Genomic DNA, 22,961 nt, shown 5'->3' with positions numbered 1-22,961 from the left:
TGTAACCTGTCTAGATCTAGCTGGATTCTGTTCCCCACCTCCAGTGTGTCCACCTCACCCCACAACTTGGTGTCATCAGCGAATTTGGACAGCGTGCTTTCCACACCCACATCCAGATCGCTGATAAAGATGTTGAACAGTACAGGCCCCAGGACTGAGCTCTGGTGGATTCCACTGCCCACATCCAATTTACAAGGAAACAGCATCATTTCATCTGGTTTCAATAGCAGTAGGAGAAGTAGTTATATTTTAGCTATGATTATTAAGTCCAATAAAAAATAACATTTCACAGAATCATCAGCATTGTGGTTTCTGAAAGTTTGCATACAAAACTTACAGTACACTTAGATGCCCAAATGCCTGAACTCATTACAAACTGTGACTAAATTAAAAAAACTATGGAATGTTCCTTCCATACAGAGAAAGCTAACCATTGCCAATTATAGAACAAAGGATAGGAGTTCACATGGAAAGCAGATTCAATGGATTTCATGTTTTATTTAATACCTTCATTTCATGAAGCCTTTTCTGAGTGGTTTTCAATTAAAACAGTTTTGGTACATTACAAAAAAGAGAGACGTCAACTCTTGAAAACTGCTTCTATAGCCAAAATTCTGCTTGTACAATATTAGTAAGGCAATGACACCAACATTAACAGATGAATGGATAGTTCAAAAAAGAGACATGAGTTTTATAGGCATTAAGACTCAATACACATGAATATTTCACATTGATTGGAACAGATCAGAGAGAGTTTGGAAACTGGTGAAAGAAAATTACAATTGAGAAGAAAGTGGCAGTGGATAAGGGTGAAAAAAAGCTGTGAAAGTCAAGCTGGAGTTAATGGAAAAATAGAAGGGAAATTACAAATGCAAAAAGCATTTATCTTTTTGCAGTGGTGGAACTGGAGGGTTTTATTATTTCTGAACCTGCATAATAATAGTGTCAAAGATGAGGATATTCCAAACAAATCTTTTATTTTTATTCATTATAGTCACCAGTCAAGAACAGGATGCTTGGATTATTTAAATAACACCTGAGAGATCTCTAATGGGATTGCACCCCATATGTATCATCCAGTAAATAAACTAGTTGTGTTTTGGTTTGGTTTTCCTTTTCTGGACAGTAATCTTTCTTTTCTTCCAGATGCCATGACTGTCAAAAAGAAGAAGATATAATGGCCGTAGATAACTCCCAGTTTGGCATTTCAGATATAATTCCTTTGGTAGAAATATTTTAGGATGGTCTTTAGTGAGATCTGAGCATCATAGCAAGAAGTTAACTACTGCACCTGGGTAGAAGTTTGCCTCATTACTTTTTGCCTCAGCTACCAAAACGAGAGAGTTTTTATCTGAGCAGCCTATCCTGGGCTGCTAGGTACAGTGTGGTCATGTAATGCTGAATATTTTACTGATTGCTAAAAATACTTTACTGATTGCTAAGTAGGGGGATGCAGCTATGTGAGATAAACCTAATTTCAATTTTGCCTCCCATGCGCTAACATAAAGGATTGACACTCCTTCAGCTGATTTTTTGAGCATTTGAGTATCTATAATAAATATAATGGCAAGAGACAGCCTAAAGAAAGGTATGTCACTTTGTAAAAGTAAGGGATTTATAAGTAAGGGATTTATTAAAAGCAGATTTTAATGATTTATAACCATAGATTTTTAAAATGTTTTTATTATGAAAGTATTCAGCTGCTTGTGATTTCCACTAGAGACAAAGAAAAAATAAGAGGGAAGGGCTTCATTGTAGTGATCATGGAGTGTCTTAGAGCATGCATCTGACAGGCAGACTCCAAAGGAGCGATGCAGTAGTGTATTGTCTCCAATGGAGGCGAGCCAGATGTCAGCTGAAAAGAAACTCTTGTCTAAATCCCATGACAAGATTTTCAGGGAGCCCCCAAGCCCTCCTCTACATGCTCTAGATAGTAACACCTATTTGATCTCCGGTAGTGATTATGTTCAACTTTCCCCACAAGTTACCTAATCTGAATTCCACTACCACCAACCAAAATCATGCTGAAAAAATTGTCATAGAGCCACTGTAGTTTTTCCCAATTCTCTGGTCCATGCTGCAGCATGCATTTGCTCTTGGTTCTGTTTTTTTGCCCATCAAAATCCTAGGTAATCTAGGATCCAGACACTACACAAATTGCTCTCACAAAATACTGCTGAAAATTGTAGTTGCATCCATATTTTCTTGCATCTCAATTCCACGTCAAGTTCTTTGTGCAGGTTATTTCTACAAGAAGGAAACAATATATCATGGTCAATATTATAATCCCTAACTAGGGCAGAATGCATGCACAGAAAAATGTGTACATTGCTGCTGACTTTTAGCTACAGCACCAACCACAGTTGGTTGGAGCTGTGGTTTTTGACTCAAAGCAACTCTAAGAAAATGCCAGCTCTTAGCTTTCACTCATTTTTTGACTATGGAAAAATAATAGAGCAATTCTTCTGTTGCAAAGAATTCAGAAAGATCACAAAAGGTCAGACTATTTTGGAACTATGGATTCTTATCTCTGGGCTTATTTTGTGAATCTGCACACCTAACAATGCTGATATTGTATGGCATCCTTAAACTGATCTTGTGGCACCACAGGGCATTATGGCACCCTGGTTGAGAATCACTGGGTTAGAAGATGCATGTGATTCCCTGGGCTTGCAGAAGAGCCAGGAGCAGAGTTGAAAGAATTGTGCTCCAGGATCCTACCTACCTTGCAGCTTTTCTGACAGGTGCACCCACAACAGCCAAGCAGAATTTGACCCCTGTGTACAATATAACTGTTACCAGCATAACCTCTCCCAATTCACCAAGCTGTCAATACTTGCTTTGCCCTCTGTAGTTCTTGTTTGTTTCCTTTTACAGGAAAAATGTGTGATACATTGGTGCTTTCATACTCTGGGAATCTTTTTACCAGGTATATGCCTGTGCTTCAGCCTTCTTTACAAAATGTCCTTGTTCTGGCTCTCTCATGTGGGATAAATGATGTATTGTTAAATGCTTCTTCATAAAATGCCCTGCAGAATATACGGACTAGATTTGAGGGTGCTTAGATAACAATGACACAGAGCTTTGAGCACTTTTAAATATATTGTACACATCATTTTGACCAGCATTAATATTAAGAAGCTTTAGAATAGTTTTAACATATTTGATATACTAAAAATATGACAGGAAAGCGGTGCTGCATTTTTAAGTTTTAAGAACTATTTTTAGTTCCATTTTTGTGGCAGGCTGAACAAGCAGTGAAATCCACTCAAGATCAACATAAACCCCACAGTAATTTCCTTATTGTGTAACCTTCCAGTCTTGTAAAGAGACCTGAGATACAAGCCAATCACTGGAAGCTACTCAGCCAGCTTGGCATGTGTTAGAAATCACACTGCCTTCTCAGTGCTAGATTTTGAGACCTATGGATAAAAAGTGCTATATGAGGTTTAAGTACTATTATTCCTATTATTAAACCAATGTAGAGCATCTTGAATAACTATGCCAGATAATGAAGTGGCCTGCATGAGAGTTTAGTCTAAAGAGCAGCAGAAAACATTTATGGTGGCAGCAACCTAGACTTCTGTAACGCTTGTGGAAACAGAGAAGAACAGGCAGGAGATTTCTTGCAGTGAAAAATCCACTAGATCCATTTCCAACTATCTTCATATAACACTTGTTAATGGTAAGTTCTCTTTTCTGCCAGTCCACAAATGACAGGAGTTATTATAGCTGCCAGCTATTGAACCTCTGGATATCCTCACAGGGTTTCCAAATGGGTGGCTGTCACACACTTTCTGTGAGATGGAGCTGTGCGCCGCAGCCTACAAGGTATAAACTAGTTTTTGTTCCTGACTCCTAAATCTTGCTTGCCCATATGCAGGTTGGAAGTTGCATTGTTTAAGGCTACATAGGACTGTCCTTTGCACCATCAGTTGGTCCCTCCAGCCTGGAATAAAGGGCCAGGTGAAATAAAGTTGCCTCCTCCCTGGCTACACCCAAAGCTGTACTTATGAAATGCTAACTTAGCTACTGGAAGCCTGTGGAAGCAGCTAAATTTCACAGACACCACACTTTTTAAAAGTAATGTCTCCAGAACACATTTTGACAGGACTTGATGCTTCCTAAGCCTAAGCCTGATCAAGGTCCAGAAAGTAGATATACCTCTACCTAAGTTCCCTGAGGGGCTTGGCACAGTGGGCATTCTCAGAGCACCTGACATGGTGACAGGATACAGCACCCAACAAAAAATAGTGGTAGTTGCTGTTTGTTGTGGTGCGGTGGTTAGGATGACATATAACCCCTGGGGGTCAGCTCAAGCTCTACTCTGGATTCATGCTAAAGCCTTCCCCCAGTTGACCTAGCTGCAGACGGGTGTCTGATTGTTTCAGCTAGGGAATCAAAGGCATCTACATGTGTTGATAGCCATCCCACTACTTTGTATGCTACAATAACTGGTGTGCATAACAACACTGGCCCATTAGCCTCAGAAGAACCTTTATTAATAGGCTACTGCTGAGAGCATTTATTTCATTCATTCTGAGTTGGACAGGAAGAAACTTAGCCCCATAACTCCCACCTCCCAAGAGAGTGCCATGTCACTAAACTATACTGGGATGGGGGCAATCCTTCCTGTGGAACCAGAAAAGATTTCAGGATGCATTGAGCCCTGCATTAATACAGGGTCAAAGTTAGTTAGGCCTACCACATTTTGTTGGAAGAAATTAGTTTCTGCTGTCAGGACTGAGAGTATGTCCATACTCAGAGCTCTCCTGCCACAGCAGAGCCTCTTCATTCTGTTGGCAGAGCTATGCCATCTCTTTGATCATTAGAAAGCTGTAGATGCCACCCAGCAGCTAATATAGGAGTATGAGTAGACATGCCTGTGCCTTCTCCTGTTGCTGCAGTGTTTACCAGCTGTGCCTACCCAGGGTGCGCATCATGCCTTGCCAGCAGAGCTGATAAAGTGGAACCTGCCAAATCCATGTGGAACTTCCAGATGACAGGCAAAGGTACAGATGCTCTGGCAGCTTTCCTGAGGCAGTCGCTGTCTGCCAACAACAGCCTAATGTAGACAAGGCTTCAGTGAAGGTCCAAGAACTTTCTATTGAGCATTTGCAAACTATGCTTTGTATAAGGCTTTTAACCTGGCTAATTTAGGGCATATTTTCCAAAGGAACAGAAAAGCCAAATCTCTGACTACAATGTCATGCCCACAGGAAATCTCAAACCCCTGTAACGAAGCCTAGAGATGCTAGGGGTTCCTAAGCAAAAAGTTATGACAATGTTTTTAATATTAACAACACTGTATTTTTTTCCCCTGATGCTAGTTTCAGAAATGGCTGAACTGAACTACGGTGTCTGAAATCTTACTCCAAAATTAAGATTGAGACAAACCCTGGGCTAAGACAATTTCAGCCAGCACAGTGAAAGTTTGGCAAAATTATACACATAAAAAATAGGGCCTTATTATCGTTTAAGAGAAAGTGTCAGGTAACCTTAATAATAAGTATAAATCCCAGCCCTGCCTCTAAGATTATCTCAAAGCCCCAGATGTAACAAACATGATGGTAGTGATTCTGACCCACTGTTTTTAATTTTTCTTCTTTCTGCTTGCTCATTTTCATCAGCTGGTTTTCCAGGCCCTCAAGGACCCCCTCTTCAAGTATGTTCCATGTGATCACACAGCTTAAGGGCCTACCAATAAATCTTTCACCTTCCCTAATGTATAATCACATACTGATCATATCCCTAATCTAGTTCTCATGCTGTTTGAACTTCAGGAGTTTATAGCAGATGGATGAGATTCAGGAATCATTCAGACAGTTATACATCTGACACCAGGTGAACACAGCAGTTTTCTCCTTCTTCCCTATTTTAATGCATACATATAATGGGCAGAGGTGAAGCGTCTTCAGGAACCTTAACCCAGAATTGCCTGACATTTTTTCTCCTAAATCTATAAGTAGGTCTCCAAATATAAATGGCATCATCATGTAGGAGTCTAACTTTAGTTAATGAAGTTTTAAAAAATTGGCATAAACCTTAGTACTGAATTAGTAGAAAGGTTGTACATTGAACAGTCAGTGAGTGCATCTACATGTTCATTAATGAGCAGTAGTTACTGCACATTTAGTTTAGTACTTGCTTAATGAAGTACTAACTAAATGCGTAGTAATTACTGTTGCTGCGCAGTAGTGCTGGAGCATGTTTTTTTTAAGTGACACTTACTGCACAGTATCCTAATATTACTGCACAGTATTGTACTAGCATGTTTTTTACACAGCACGCTACTATGCAATGTTATTAGGCTACTGCGCATTAGGCATCTAATGTAGATGCACCCAGTAAAGTATCCTTTTTATATCTGAAAATGTCAGTATAAATAACCTGGGTTCATGGTAGAGATGATATCTTTTATTAGGCCAACACAATTTTTGCAAAAAAGATTCTTAATTGCAAGCTTTCGGGCACAAACACCCTTCATCAGGCATTGGAGAAAAAATTGTTAAAGTTCTCCTGGGTAGTGATGAAAGTTCATATTTCATAGGATTTCAGAGAGATGGAAAATTCCTCTGGGTAGGCAGGTCTTAGCTGTTGAAGTGTCTCTCACCTCTCTTGTGAGGTTCTGTGATGATGCAAATTAGCTTGAACAAAGACAGGAGCCACATCTCACTATAAATAAGCAATTCAAGGGAATTTCTTTTTTTAGCTTTGGTCAGAATTGGACCATAAAATAAACATTTAGACATGATCTATTCCAAGCAAGTATAGTTTCAGAAACTCTGCAAAGTTGTGTTTCCAAAATGAAATATACTATGGTGCGTGAATCTTGTAGTTCCTCCAGAAAATAAACTTCTTCATCAATCACAACATGTCTAGTAGTAGCAGCAGTGAAACAAACAAGAATGTCAGTTTAAATGGGCAGGAAAAGGGGCCCCAAGATGTGTGCTTTCAGAGGGTTTCCATAGCTTCACTTTGCAGACTGTTGGAGCCACAGACTCCCTGAGCTCATCTCAAAACTTTCAGCTTCTGAGGCTTGGTTCTGCATTGTGATACCCAGAAAGTGAGAGATCTGGTCCAAGCCACACTTCTCGAGGCATCCAGGCTCCGTCTCACAGATACAGGAGACAATCCTGACTGATGTCCCAGGACTTTCAGGTAGCAGTCTGGGAGCATTAACAAGGTTGGCTGCTCAGCAGCTATAGATCCAAAAAACTCTCAGTCCGCAATCACAGCTGGTTGGTCTATCCCAGAACCATGGACTTCACATTTCCAGGGTACCTGGGACAGGGGCAAACCCACCAGACTGCCCCAAGATGGCCTGTAAGCCCCATGTCCCAATCTTGGAGCATTCCACTAGGAATCTAGATAGGAGTCCAGCCTAATATGTCAAATCCAAGATGTTTCAGATGAACCATTTTAGGATCATCAAGGCATCATTTACTGATTAAACACTGTTTCATAGAAAAAAATGTAGCCTGTCCTAGTATTACAATATTCACAATAAAGAATGTTATTCCATTGAGAAGGGTGGGGGAAGGGGGGAGGGAGAGGGCGTTAACTTATTTCTGCAAAACATAAAAGCATAAATCACATTCTAAATCAGTGATCCTCAGTGAGGGCTGCATGTGCTCAGCATCTCTTAAGAGCAGGAATAACAATTGCACATACAATACAGCACTTTCCTAAATGTTTCAACATGAGTGGAAGTAAAGCATTCTGTCAATCAGCAGCATCAGGGGGAATGGCTACCAAACTATTGGCATGCCTTTGTTGAGCAGAGGACACAAATCTGGACATATTTCCTTGGTTGGGGGTAGAGATTTGGAGTGAGGCTCTGATTTCAAGCATTCTTTTCAAGCAAGCCATCTTATAGCACAGCTGTGATTTCAGCTGTTTCATCTCCTCTCATTCTGCCTTCACAGGAAATAGTCAAGGGAAGAAATAAGTAAGAGAAAGGGTGAAAATGTAAATTCCATGTTCAGATATTTGTTTTTGTACTTCCTAAATTTTCAGCTGAATACTCTTAGGGTGTGGCATGGAGATTCTAAAGTTACCTTTAAGCCACCTAGCCCTGGGATCCAAAACAGCCTAGCCATAGCAACACAAAGCTCCATTCAAGCTAATTTACCCTGATTCTCAGCATTAGTATTCACATATTTCTGTGAATTATGCTACTTACATTTTTTCCAGAGGGTTTATTTATGATATCTAATTAAGATTGGGCTTTTTTCAGAGAATTCCATAAACTTTCTGAAGGTACACGTTCCTAAGGTTTATTTCTGTTTTCAAAGAACATCACTATGAAAAATATCATAAGCATTTAGCTTATGTGTTAGCCTATTAAATTTGAGAATAAGCTGCAAATGTATTTCACAGTAACTAATAATAATAGATAAAGAAAGTGATCATCAGACAGTACTAAAAGCCCTCCTTTGTTCTAAAGCCATCTTTACTGAAGTGGAATATACAATTCTTTCACAGAGCCTTTCAGCTATAAATGTCAAAAATGCTGCTGGTTCTAGAGAGCTAATAGCACATCATCAGCTTGAATTTTTTGCAAATCAAAGAACCGTTGGCAAGAGCTAACAGCTCTACACTGATCTTTGCCTCAATTTTTTATTTATTATAACACTCTTGATACAAATTAACTTTATTTGCTCAATATTTATTATTGTTTCATGTACCTGCAGATGGGAACTGCAAGGGCTTCAATAGATTAATTGAAATATATTCTAGTTTTGCTGTAGGTTTCATAAAAACTATGATCCTGTTAATCATTGAATATTCTTTCAGTTAATCTCCACAGTGCTCTTACAGAAGAAAAGCGCATGAAAGACAATTTTGCTCTCTCTTGAGCAGTCAGAATACACCCCTGTCACAAAATGTGCTCTGTCAGGGCCATGCCACTTTCTGCAATGATGTCAAATAAGTAGGTACTATGATTCAAATGCTGACCTTAAGAAGAGCATTATTAAAATGAAGACATTATCTGATAGTCTAGAACTACCAGGAACGTGGCCTCGTTTACTGGAACAGATAAGTTTTCTCTTTACCCTAAGCTTCTAAACTGGGTACCAATTTTTCACATTAAAAAACCTGCCACTGCTCGAGTTGCTTGCCATGCCTGGGTAGGCAGATCTGCACTAAAGAACAAGTTTTATCCCATTCCCAGATGAGTTCTGTAGCACAGCTGGCTGAAGACAGTTAATTGCTCTTCATGATGATTAGAATGTTGTTAAGGTTTTCTCAGAGGTAGAGAAAGAGAACATGCATGTGGTTATGAAAGGTCACAGTAGAAACAAGATATAGCAGACCCAAGCTAGTGTTATATTGATAAATGTTTATCATAAGAAAACACACTAAATATTAAAACCTGTCCCTTGCAAAGTTTTCTAATTGATTACAATGCAATACAATTCTATTAAATATCTCTGTGCATTTAGAGTCCTTTTGTACCTCGTAAATTGTTGTACAATAGGATTGCACCGTTTTCTCCTCTGCAGCAATTCACATTTGGTTGTTTGTTTAAACCAATATTAATATTCTGGGGAAATTCAACACAAAACAACTCCCTCTAATTACTTAATTTTGAAAGCTGAATGGATGTATTTCTTAACCATGTAGCTTCTATATCTGGGAATCACGAACTGAGGTACAGTTCTACCTTATTACTGCCTTATTGTAAGCAGCCATTAGTCAGTTTCACACAAACAATTTAACAGTAGGTTCCTCCTTAATAACTTTATAAAATGGGTACAGTTCAAATGAATTTTTCCCTCTTTTACTTCCTTATTGACAAGTAAAAAGATTTATAATCCTCTTAATATATTTTTCTATTTTTCCTACAGAATATTCAGTAACTATGTACAGGAAACAGGCCTACAATGTAAGCACAGGAAAAGACTACCAATATAACTTGACTGATGTGTTCAGAGTTGCCGGAATTCATTTCCAAAACAGTTCGAATGGAAGTTGTTCATGGGATTAAGAAGAAAAAGGCCTATTTCAATATGTCATGTACTATAGAGCAGGGATCAGCAACCCCCGGCACGCATGCCAGAGCATGGCACATGAGGCCATTTTGCTTGGCACACCACAAACAGCCCAAATCCTGGGCAGCTGCCACTGGCCACAGAGCCTGGACTGCTTGCAGCAGGCAGTAAAGAGGCTGCAAGCCCTGCTGAGAGCAGCCTGGGCTCCATGACAGGCAGCAGCTGCCCAGAGCTCAGGCCAGTTGTGGCAGGCAGCTGGAAGGCTGCGAACAGCTGCATTGAGCTCTGGAGCCCCAGTGAGGCTCTGTAGCGGTGGAGGCTGCACATATGCCAAAGGGCGCACAGCCGGTAAGGGTCCTGGGACAGCGCAAACCTGGGTGCTCCCCTGCCATTTGCCTGAAGGTGCACATGCTCCTGCTACCAGCAACAAAAATAGGGCCCCTAACACCATTTGTATCTGACATGCCCAGTTGCGGCATGAGTCGAGGCTGGGGTGTTTTTGGCACTGGCCAAAAATGTTGCTGACCCCTGCTATAGAATGACATACAGTTCAAACAGACAGGAGTCAGGGCAACTAGATTATTTTGATGTGCTGCCCAGCCACAAGGGGCTCAGTATTGTTTGAGACTGATTTTCTAGATACTTATGACTATACAGACTATACAGACACAACTATCTATGCATCTAGGAACTTACATACATCCATCATTATGAAGTCTAATGCAATAATATATACCAAAATAGTATGGGTTATTCACAGGAAAAATAAAAAAGTACTTTGCTTTTAATTATTTTAAGTGACTGACTATGTTAATGATTCTTTTGATTTATTGTTATTCTTATTTTCTTTACTCGATTGTCCTTTTTGCTTTCCTTTTTCCAGTTTCACCTATCTCAAATGTGAGCACAGGAAGGAAGTTTTCTTTTGAGACAAAAATCTCACTTAACCTGCCTAGCAAACAAAAAAGACAAAAGCTCCTCCATACAGAATAGTTTTTACTTTGTTCTGCCAAGATTTTCTTGGCTAAATGGAAAAGGGAATTTAAAATGCCCATTTCACTCAGACCTTGTTTAACTACTCTTCCCACTTTGCCTCAGGGTTTCTGTAAATAGTTAACAGTTTAATGAAAATGATACTGAGATGTTCTTTCATCCTGATCAGGGCTCTTGACTCAGTGCTAACATTTTCCAATTGAGGTCATTCCTAGAATAACCTGTGTGAAGCCTCACTAATTTGGGGGTGTTTCTGGGATGCTTTTGTATATGTCTTCAGAGTAACTGGGACCAACTTGGAAGCTAAATCTCAACATTTGCAAAATTAGGGTCTCATGATAAGCATCTAAATACAATTCCCTTCTTCAGAGAGGAGCTGTATCCTTCAACTTGTGACTCACATGTTTGAAAATTAAGGTTTGGCTACACCAACCTTCCAGGATTGAGTAGATCAGAAAGGAGACTCTTTCTAGAAAGCCGGTGTCAGCCAGAAATATACTTTTTCTAGATCTTACTTTGAGGCCAAAGTAATTCATTTATTTGTATAATTTCAATGGCTAAACTTTTTTGCCAAGTAAATATGCAACTAATTGCTAGTAAAGCAGGATAATAAATACATTTGATTATTGATGCTGAAAAATAAGAACGTGGGAATGTGAGACTGAAAAAGGCACTTAAACTATCAAATCCAGTCCTGTGCATTTCCCTGCAACCGTTTGCTCAATGATTTCCCCAGATCACCACCTCAAACCCTCTCACACAGCTAAGCCACAGAACCAGAAACACCAAGAACACTCTACAGCGTTCTGTAGACAAAAGCAAAGATGCTGACATTGTTCTACTGAAATGAGAAAAGTAAATGGTTAATATATGCTCAGACAATCCTAGGAAGAGAACCACACCTCATGCTACAGAGAAAAGCAAATACCCCTGCAGTCCTTGACAATCTGACCTGAGCCCAAATTCCATGATGCTGAGTGAAAGAGATTACTGTACCTTTTTAGCCAGGAACATCTGAGTTCTCCAACTTTCAGCAAGCACCTCAGCGCATCCCCATCAAAAACTCCTAGCCTTAGTAGCCATCAAAATCCCAATGCTTCAGAAGAAAGCAGAACACCCCAACTCCAAAAAGCTAGAAAAAAAAATCCATGCCACCTAAAGGCATCCATCACAAGTCTGGGATTTTATTTTGTATTATACCTGCCATGCTACAGAAGACCTACATCTGTACTCCAACAAGAGGATTACAAATACACCTGCTGATTGTTTAACCAAGATCTCCCTATCCTATCATACCTTTTCATAACCTTGTTGAATTCAACCCAAAGTGTTTATGCTACTTTACTCCTACTGCACGGCTCAAAAGACCATTCCAAAATATCCATCATTGATTGGATAGTTAGAAATCTTCTAATTTCCTATTTGAATTTTTGCATTGCCAGTTTGTCACCATTTGATTTTGTTTTTTTTCAGCCCAAGCAGCTCTTCTCCCTCTCTAATAAATTTAAGCAGTTAAATTCTCTTTTCTACACTTCGTTAACTAAACTACACATAGTATACAAATGGGGTCCTGTACAAGAATATTTCCTTGTACTCTAGTACTTAGTACTTCCTTGTCTGTACTCTCTGTACTCTGCCTAGTATCCTAAAATTACATTACTCTTTTTCATAGCTGCATCACACTGATGGACAGGGTCATCCCACAATTAGTCAGTATATCCAGTTCTCTTTCTTCCTCAGTTTTTTCCAGTCTATATACCCCATCCTATTGCCAAAGTTGTTGTAGATGTTCTAAACTGGGGTAGCCAACCTATATTATGAGTGCTACAAGTGGTACAAGCAACCTCTGTGTATGGCACATGACAGATCAGGGAAGAGACAGGAAGCACAGCAATAGATAAGGAAGGAAGTAGGAGGCAGAACAGGAAATCAGGCAGGGAGCACAGGGAAGGAAGCAGAAAGAGATAAGCAGAGGAGGGAGACCAGAGCAGCATTCAGGGCCAGTAGAGTGTGGGGCCAATTTGTGGCATGCCTGCCAAAAATGTTGGCCCCCACTGTTCTAGGCTACTGTTATTTCAGTGGCACTTCTTTACATGAAGAGTGTGGCACTAGGTTGCCTTAGCTACTTGTATGCTCATTAAAGATCCTATTGAAAATGTACTTCAGCTTTTTACTGAGACTGTTCAATAAAATGGCTATGAAATTCCTCACACCCTGCTGCTCTGAACAGCTTTCTCTGTGAGGAGAACTACTATCTGGGGCACTGGAGTAGTTGTTTTAAATGGAGCCATCACTCAGACTAAATGGCCCATGTACTTGAGAAGAAGGAGGATTAATTGAGTCTCGTTTTGTTTTCTCAGCAGAACCTCAGGGACTGCACTACAATAAGAATGTCCTTCTATGCTGGACTGGAGGACCAACACCATACATAAATACCAAAGCTTAGCCTCATCTTATCCAAGTGATTGAAGAAGAGGAAGCAAGGCTTGGCTATTCATGATGGGCCTACTTCAAAGTGTCACAGGTGCAATCCAGACATGGGAGGTTGAGGGCACGAAGCTACAATGGTCACAGACTGGGAGTCCAGAAGTCAGGGTCAAAGCAGGGTGCAGGCTAGGCAAAGGGTTCAGGCTAGGAGCTACACACATCAAAAACTCAGCTAGGGAAGGGTTGCCAAGGATCAGGAATCAGCACAAGAAATCAGGACCAGGAAGCAAGAGTACTGGGTCTAGACAGAATGGTTAGGAGCCACAGGACTTAGAGCCATCTAGCTATCTCAAGATAGAAATAGACATCCCACCCCAGCCAGATCCTCTCCCTCCCCCTCACCCCCCTGCTTTCCCTGCTCAGCCATGTGGCTGTGATCTTGTGTGGGGACAGGTGTGGCTGAGTGTGGAAAGCATGGTTATCACATCGCCCCTTGTCCTCCACCATCAAGGGTGGGACAAGGGGTGATGTGTGTTTCACCTAGTGAAGCAGGTCAGTTATGCAGCTACACATCACAGTGCAATTTATCCACTTCATTTAGCAATTCTAGGATGGCAGGGTACACAAAAGGGCTGTTGCTTATAGGCCTATACATTGAGTGTTTACAAGACACTCAGGTAGCCAGTTCCATGAAAGCAACCAGGACGAGCTGGTTGCCTGCCTTCTAACACAAAGCAAGCTAGTCAGTTCCTAGCATGGTTATTTACATTAGGAAAAAGTAACTGTGATGTTACTGTTACTTACAAATAGGGTTACATGAATTTTAGTTCAGCCACCAAACCAAAACATTAAACAAAGAGAGAGAGAGAGATGAGGTAGAGGGAATCAGTTAGGATTAAACCACACTTACATTTTGTTCAACTTTTCTCATTGGAATAAACACCAAAAAAATTAGTTTGTCTGAGACCAAAATATTTTAAAACTAAAAGCTTTGTTATAGGCAAAGGAAATTAAAGGCCAGGTTCATGGAAGTGGTGTGAGTAATGGCCATGTCTCCTTCTTGCCCAGTAATCCCTGTTCCTAAATCCTGTGAAGTTAGCCCAATGTTTTTTTCAACTTGAAACCACAGTTTGCGTAAATTTGCTATTTGGAGGGAAAAAAACCCACTTCAACCTAAAAGCCCATTTTTTCTGTGTATCCCATTGTTATGAATAGTGGATCAATACTGTCTCTAACAACATTCAAGTTCAGCAGGTCAGATTCATCCCTGGGGTAACTATGACTTCAGTGGAGTTGCCCCAGGGATTAGTTTGGTTCAGTGTCTCTCCCATGTTTACCATACATGGGAAGAGTACTACAGCTGTGCTGAACTTACATACAAAACAGAAGACATAGTTAGCCCAGCTTTGAATTCTGCTATAAATCTGAACTGTTCTTCAGATTAATGACCTTTTTTAGGTGTTTGAATGAGCCTGCATAGATGCTTTCACCTGGTTTTGCCTTTGCCGTTAGGGTTTCAAATGAGTGTTGGGGTGCACTTTCACCCAACTGAGAGTGAAATACAAAAACTATTTATGACCATGTGAAATAAATATTTGTACAAACATCCATGAAGCAATACGGCTGAGATTCTGCTAGTTCTAATCCCAAATAACATCATACTGACTTGCAGCCAGTCAGCCTACCTCAGTGTTATTCTGTACGGTATTACTCAACAAGAATTAGAATTGCAGAATACGGCTGTTAGACATGCAAGGAAAACTGAGAACGTTCATTTTAAAAGATCTTGTACTACTTGCACAGCCCTTTGTATTATGCATTTCAACAATACAGAACTGCATTACAGCAAAAGGATTCTTAGAGTTCTCAAACTGGCCATTCAACTTGGCTAGTCTGATCATGTCAGCTGATACGTTTACAAAAAAACAGTGAAAGCCTAATATATGAGGGAATAGTTGGCATTTCAGAGAATACTCCCACCTCTTTATACAAAAATATAAAAAGGCATTCTACACACTCTTTCCAGACACTATTTTAAATTTTTTTTTGCTTTTGAGGATACTTGGGTTCATTTTATCCACTGTTAAAAAGTACTTTGTTTTTCTTTAATCTTTTAATCTTTCTTTAATCTTTCTCAGAGACAAAACATTTAAATTTAAGCAGTTTTAACCTTATGCATTTTCTAAAATGTTTTAAAACACATTTAAGCCTTTGAAAAAAAACCCTATTTTAAAAATATGCAATTTCAAGTATGGATTTTATCACATACTAGTAGGATTGGATATGAAACTGATTGGGACTAACAAATTCACCTCAGAGTGGTATCAAGGACAACACACAGAGCTGAAAGTTAGATATTGTGTGAAATGCTTGTAATAGTCTGGAACCATCCAATATGTCTAGGAAGGTTCCTCATTTGAGTGTCAGCTTATTGCTCCCTCAGGAGCTAGCTTCCATCTCTTTCCTTTGTGCTGGTGAATGTGTGTGTATGCTGCTCCTTTGGGAACAAATCAATACGAGGCTGACAGACAGTGTTTGCTACTAGGGAGAGTATCCTTCGGGAGTACAGCTCCCATTCTTCTCTTTTAGCAAAATAGGCATGGAGTGCGTTTATGTTGGTGGAAGCTTCCTCATGTATACTTCGTTGTGTTTCTCTGCTATGGACTTACCCTCCAGAGGCAGCAGCAAAGATAAATTTGAGCCAAACATTGTGCCTGATGCATTCTCACTTCTCTACCCTAGAGCCAAACCAGATGACTCCGGAGACCTGTATCAGTAAACCTTACATGCTGTGCATGCCCTTGGCAGAGATATACAACTCTTAAGGGGACTGACACAACCAAAACAGAAATGATCTAAATATTTGCCTTAAAGAAAGTGTATAGTTAACTGCAACTGCAAAGTATTTGATAATGGTTTAAATGTCATCTGCTTAGAGATTCTGCTGTTTACAAAAGTGTACATAATCAATAATGGAATGGTCGCTACATATTTTACTTGTACAAAGCCATCTCTGTCACACTAAAGAGCAAAAAGCCCCATGCGGAGATGCAATGATCACATTCTAAATTGCAAACAGCAGCCAGCAAATAGCAAATGCATCAAAGTTTCTTTTGTTATGAGCTGTCCAACTTCTAAGTGGCTGGGCCTTGGGCCACACTAGCAGGGACAATGGTCCCAGGGGCCCTTTCCCCAATTCTCCACTCCCCCACCAACACTGCACTGCATGCCAAGAACCCCTTGCAGCACCTTACACCCCTGCACTGTTGCACCCTGTGCCCTTGCCACTGAACTATTCACCCCCTGCTGTGACTCCCCAAAGAATCATAGAAAGCTAGGTTTGGAAGGGACCTCAGGAGGTCATATCATCCAATGCCCTGCCCAAAGCAGGACTATCCCCGACTAGATCATGCCAGCCAAAGCTTTGTCCAGCCGGGTTTTAGTAAGCTCCACAGATGGAGTTTCTACCACATCTCTGGGTAAACTCTTCCAGTGTTTTACGACCCTCCTAGTGAGATAATTCTTCCTAATATCTAACCTAAACTTCCCTTGCTGAAACTTGAAACTGTTGCTCCTTGTTCTCTCATCTGCCACCACAGAGAACAGTCTAGCTCCATCTTTTTCGAACCCCCCTTCAGGTAGTTGAAGGCTGCTATTAAATCCTCTCTCACTCTTCTCTTCTCTAGACTAAATAAGCCCAGTTCCCTCAGCCTCTCCTCACAAGTCAAGTCCTCCAGGCCCTCACCATTTTTGTTGCCCTCTACTGAACAATCTCCAATTTGTCCACATCCTTTCTGTAGTGGGGGGCCCAAAATTGAACACAATACTCCAGATGTGGCCTCACCAGTGCTGAATAGAAGGGAATAATCACTTCCTTTGATCTACAGGCAACACAGCTACCCATGCAGCCCAGTATGCCGTTAGCCTTCTTGGCAACAAGGGCACACTGCTGGCTCATATTCAGCTTATTGTCCACTGTAATCCCCAGGTCCTTTTCTGCAGAGCTGCTGCCTATGCAGTAAGTACCGGTGCAGGGGATTGTTCCATCCTGAGTGCAGGACTTTTCACTTGCCCTTGTTGAACCTCATCAGATTTCTTTTGGCCCACTCCTCCAATTTGTCTAGGTCACTCGGAATCCTAGCCCTACCCTTCATCATATCTACTACTTCCCCCAGCTTGGCATCATCTGCAAACTTGCTGAGGGGGCACTCTTTGCCGTTTTCCAGGTTATTGATAAAGACATTGAACAAACCAGCCCCAGGATGGACTCCCAGGGCACTCCACTTGATACTGGCTGCCAACTAGGCATTGAGCCATTGATTATTACTCTCTGAGCCCGATGCTCCAGCCAGTCTTTAATCGACCTTCCAGTCGACACACTTCCAGGCCACACTTCCTGCACTTGCCTGCAAGAATGTTGTATACCATATCAAAGCCTTGCTAAAATCAAGGTACACCACATCCACTGGTGTCCCTGCATCCACAAAGCCAGTCACCTCATCATAGAAAGCAATCAGGTTGGTCAGGCATGACTTGCCCCTGGTGACTGTTCCTAATAACCTTCTTCTCCTCCAAGTACCTAGATATGGATTCCTTGAGGATCTGCTCCATGATTTTTCCAGGGACTGAGGTGAGGCTGACTAGTTTGTAGGTCCCTGGATACTCCTTTTCCTCTTTCTTAAATATGGGCACTATATTTGCTTTTTTCCAATCATCTGGGACCTCTCCTGGAAGCCATGAGTTTTCAAAAATGATGACCAATGGCTCTGCAATCCCATCAGCTAACTCCCCCAGCACCCTCAGGTGCATCCTATTAGGCCCCATGGACTTGTATATGTCCAGCTTTTCTAAATAGTCCCTAGCTTGTTCTTTCACCACTGCTGGCTGCTCACCTTCTCCCCAAACTGTGCTACCCAGTGGCTTGGCCAATAGTACACGAAATATAACTACACATCTTTTGATGCACATAAAATTCCACTGAGGTCTATACGGCATTTGAGTCCACAAGGAACCAAAAGCAGGTCCATTAACTTCAGGCTGCAAAGATAAGTGTTTCAAACAGTCAAATAAATTGCTCAGACTCCAAAAACAATGATAACATAGTTTCACATTTATCTGGCACAGGAAAATGGATAGACTCAGAGTCAATCCTGCATACCTGACTCATGCAAATTGAAGTCAGGAGTTCAGGATGGCCTGCAGTTTCATCAAGATGCAGAGGATGACTATATTGCTTTCGTGGCAATCCTGGGACTGGTTCTGAGAAACAAGTCCCTCCTATTTGCTCAAAATGGACCACTTACCATAAACTAGTCTGGGAGCTAACCTTGCCTATGAAGATTGAGGCAAAAAAGGCATTGAGCACTTCAGCTTTTTCTGCATCCTCTGTCACAAGGTTGCCTCCCCCATTCAGTAAGGGACCCACACTTTCCCTGATCCTTATCTTGCTACCAGTGTACCTGTAGAAACCCTTCTTGTTACCCTTCACATCCTCTGCTAGCTGCAACTCCAGTTTCCACTTCTAATAAGCTTCCTTTTTGTGATTTAGTTTACTGAATAGTTCCCTGCGAAGTCAAGCTGGTCTTCTGCCATACTTGCTAGTCTTCCTGCACATCAGGATGGCTTGTTCCTGCACTCTCAGTAAGGCTTCTTTAAAATACAGCCAGCTCTCCTGATCTCTTCCCCCCACCGCAGTTTGACTTCCTAGGGGATCCTGCCCATGAATTCCCTGAGTGAGCCCTAATCTGCTTTTCTGAAGTCCAGGGTCCTTACTCTGATGCTCTGCATACTTCCTTTCCTCAGGATCCTGAACTCAATCATGCTGTGGTCACTGCTGCCCTCTCAATCCCCCACACAGCCACAGCCCACCCCACAAATCTACACCCACCCTCCCATTTTTCCTACCTCCCATAATATACAAGAGTGAGACTTCATTTGAAGCTATTATACAATCACCTTTATGTGCACTACACAAACATACATAAATCAGGACAAAAATATTTTTTTAAATCAAATTAACGAATGTTGTAGATGTTTGATTTTTGGAATATAATTTGGTATTTTTCTGGTTCCAAGATGGCAAAACCCTTTGCTGAAAAGAGTATTTCCAGCAGCAAGGGTGGGGGGGGGGGGAACTCATGGCAAAGGTCAGGGGTTAGGGGGAGGGACTTCTGGTCACAAGACAATGACCAGGGGGCAGAGCACCTGTCAAGGAGCATGGCTACCCATGTGGCCCTCAACAGCTCACCGAACCTGGTTAAGCATCCCTCCACCAAAAAAAATTCCCGCTGCTGGTTTGTACCCATCCATGACAGTGCTCCAGTCATGTGAGCTATCCCACTAAGTCTCTGTTATGTTCCCCTGCTGCACCATGCACCCAAATGCCCCCTCACTACACCCCAACCTTGCTATTGCACTGAGTACCCTCTCCATTTCTGCTCTCTATGCTTCTCTACTGTGTGCCTGGACAGCCTGGGCTTTAAGCTCTGCTAGCACTGAAAGCTATACTGGTTTATAATGCCCCACCCTCTGGGGCAGGAACAGGAAGCCAGACAAAGGGGGAGTCTGAAGCCCCTGTCTGCTGCTACAGCTCAAGCAGTGTGGGGAGCGATGACTGTGTGGGAGCCCAAGGGCCACAATTTTACTCTCATGAACAGCATATGGGCCACCAGTTGGACAGCCCTGATTTAACATACAGTTTCCATAAGGAAAACACAGGTGAGGAACTGCCCAGCAATTCAAGGACTATCACATTTTGGGGGGCTTGAGAAGCGCTAGAAAGTCCACAAAGTCCACTAGAGATTTTTCAATTGCTGTTGACTTTATATGCAAGGCACTCAGGTTCTATAGCAGTGGGTGGCCGTATATAACTCTAAGGTAATAAAAATATAGTATCTAAAGGAAGCTCCAAGTAAATTGCTATTGAGACTCCTGCATATGGTTCATTTGTGGTATGAGGGGATACTTACAGAAAGCCAGTATTTCATTTCTACCAAACATTTGAGCTTGACAAGCTCATAATCCTGACAATATAAACCTTATAAATCAAGGTTTTTTTCATACTAGCAGGTGCTCCTGTCAGGAGTCCTACATATTCAATTAAAAAAGAAAGCTGCCCTAGCTTCATTAACAGTGTATTCTGATTTCCATCCAACCCTTGATGAGGTAAGGAAATCCATCAAGCAGATGAAGAATGACAAGGCATCTGGAGCTAATGGATTCCCTGCCGAAATCTTCAAGCAGAGGGAGAGGAGATCACATTGCAGTTCCATACCCTCATCTTAAGGAGCTGGAATGATGAAGATGACTTCAGGGATATCATGATTTTGACAATCTTCAAGAAAGGAGACAAATCTGACTGGAAATTACTGACAGATCTCGTTGCTGTCCACCATAGGAAAGAACTGTCCTGAATCATCCCCTTCCACTTGCTGAAGAGCTCCTCCCAGAATTTCAGTGTGGTTTTAGGGAATAGAGAGGCAAAACTGACATGATCTTCACAGCTCACCAGTTACAGGAATAATGCTGGGAATTAACCCCTATACATGGCTTTCTTTGACCTCATGAAAGCCTTTGACTCTGTCAACTGAGCAGCACTGTGGAAGATCCTTCTAAAGTATGGATGCCCACCAAAATATATCACCATTCTTTGCCTACTCCATGATAATATGTGAGTGGTGGTTCTCAGTAACAGATCTATCACAGATGCTTCTTAGGTTGAAATGGGAGTTAAGCACAGCTGTGTTATTTCTCCAACATTCTTCTCGATATTCCTTACTACAGTGCTACATCTGACCACCAACAACTTTCCAGTCAGCATGGAGCTAAACTACCAAATGAATGGCAAACTGCTTAATCTTAGCTGATTCAAAGGCAAAACCAAGCCCACCCTCACCTCAATCATTGAGCCCCAGTACACTGATGATGCTGTAGTCTGTGCTTACTCTGAAGCAGACCTTCAGGCAATCATCAACATCTTTACTGAGGCATACAAAAAAATTGGACTGACACTTAACATTCAGAAGACCAAGGTCTTCCATCAACAAGCTCTTAATGAGTAGTCCCGAGCTCTGGTAATTCAGATTCACCATAAGACTTCAGAGAATGTTGAGTGTGTCTCATACCTTGGAAACCACCTCTCCCAGAAGGCTGACATTGATGAAGAAATCTAACACTACCTCAAATGTGAAAGTGCAGCCATTGGATACCTGAGGAAACAGGTGTTCAAAGATCATGACATCAAATCCAAAACCAAGATTATGGTTTAGCAACCAGTTGCAATCTCCACCTTACTGTATGGAGCTGAGATACGGGAAACATACAGGTGACAGCTCAGGATGTTGGAGAAATACCATCAATGCTGCCTGCAGAATATTCTTCAAATCCAGGGGGAAGACAGATACACCAATATTAGCATCCTTTCACAAGCAAACACCACAAGCGTCAAGGTGATGATCATCTGCCATCAACTTCACTGGGCCAACCACATTATCTGAATGTCCAACTCCAGACTCCTAAAGCAAGTTTTATTCTCCCAGCTTAGGCAAGGCTCACAAGGAGGGCAGAGAAAGTGCTTTGAAGATGTCTCCAAGGCCAACTTGAAAAAATGCAACATCAGTGCATGGAAGACTATTACCCAGGACCACTCCAAATGGAGGAAGATTCTGCTGCAAGGATCTCAGTAAATTGAAACCTTACAGGAAACAGAAAAGCAGTAGCAGGAGAAACAACATGTTGCAGACTGAATCAAGAATGCAGAGCCACCCACTCCACACAGAAACATGTGCCCCAGTTACAACAGAATCTGCCAATCCCAGATTGGCCTCATCACCCATATTTGAAGCTATACAGAGGACTTCTAGTCATGGAAGACAATTATCCTTGACTGCAAGGGATTACCAAAGAAGGGGGTTTTGATATAGTTATTCTTAATGGTGAAATCAGTTGGTTTTTTTATACATCAGAGTATTGTTTTTCAAATCAAAGTAAATAAATGCAAAAAAGGCCAAAAGGGACATTATTGTTGAGGTTGTATGTTCCTGAAAGTCCCTAAGCAGCTGACCTAGCACACACAGTATACACTAATACTGTGCACAGTAGACCTGAATCTAATCTCATTCATTCATGCCAAAATTACAACAGAGTTACTCCAGGTCTGTAGCAGAAGAACAGAAATGTGCAAGAAACCTGTTGCCATAATTTTGAATTTATAGTTTTCATCCTTTAAAAATGTCAACTGTAAAAATAAAGCAGCTTTCATTTTTGTGCTTAAAAGTACATTAGTATAAAGTTGAACACAGTTACTGCTATAGGTTGAACTCATTGCACAAGCAAGGGCTCACTTCATCTTCCCTTCTTCCCCACAAGCTCCCTGGGTGCTACCCCACTATTTTCCTGTATTTCTGGGACTCCCAGAAAGCCAATCCCTCCTTTCATACAAGGAGTTCTTTATGTCACTTTATGCACTTCTTTAACCAGGGACCCCAAATCTGTTTCCTCAGCCGAGGGGTTTTGTGTGCACTCTCATCCTCCCTTTTTCTCCTT

Source organism: Crocodylus siamensis, chromosome 1 (genome assembly GCF_052110815.1).
Source record: "Crocodylus siamensis isolate JL-2025a chromosome 1, ASM5211081v1, whole genome shotgun sequence".
In the NCBI taxonomy this organism is placed as follows: Eukaryota; Metazoa; Chordata; order Crocodylia; family Crocodylidae; genus Crocodylus; species Crocodylus siamensis.
The sequence above is the reverse complement of the archived record's forward strand: the minus strand, read 5'-3'. Positions refer to the sequence as shown.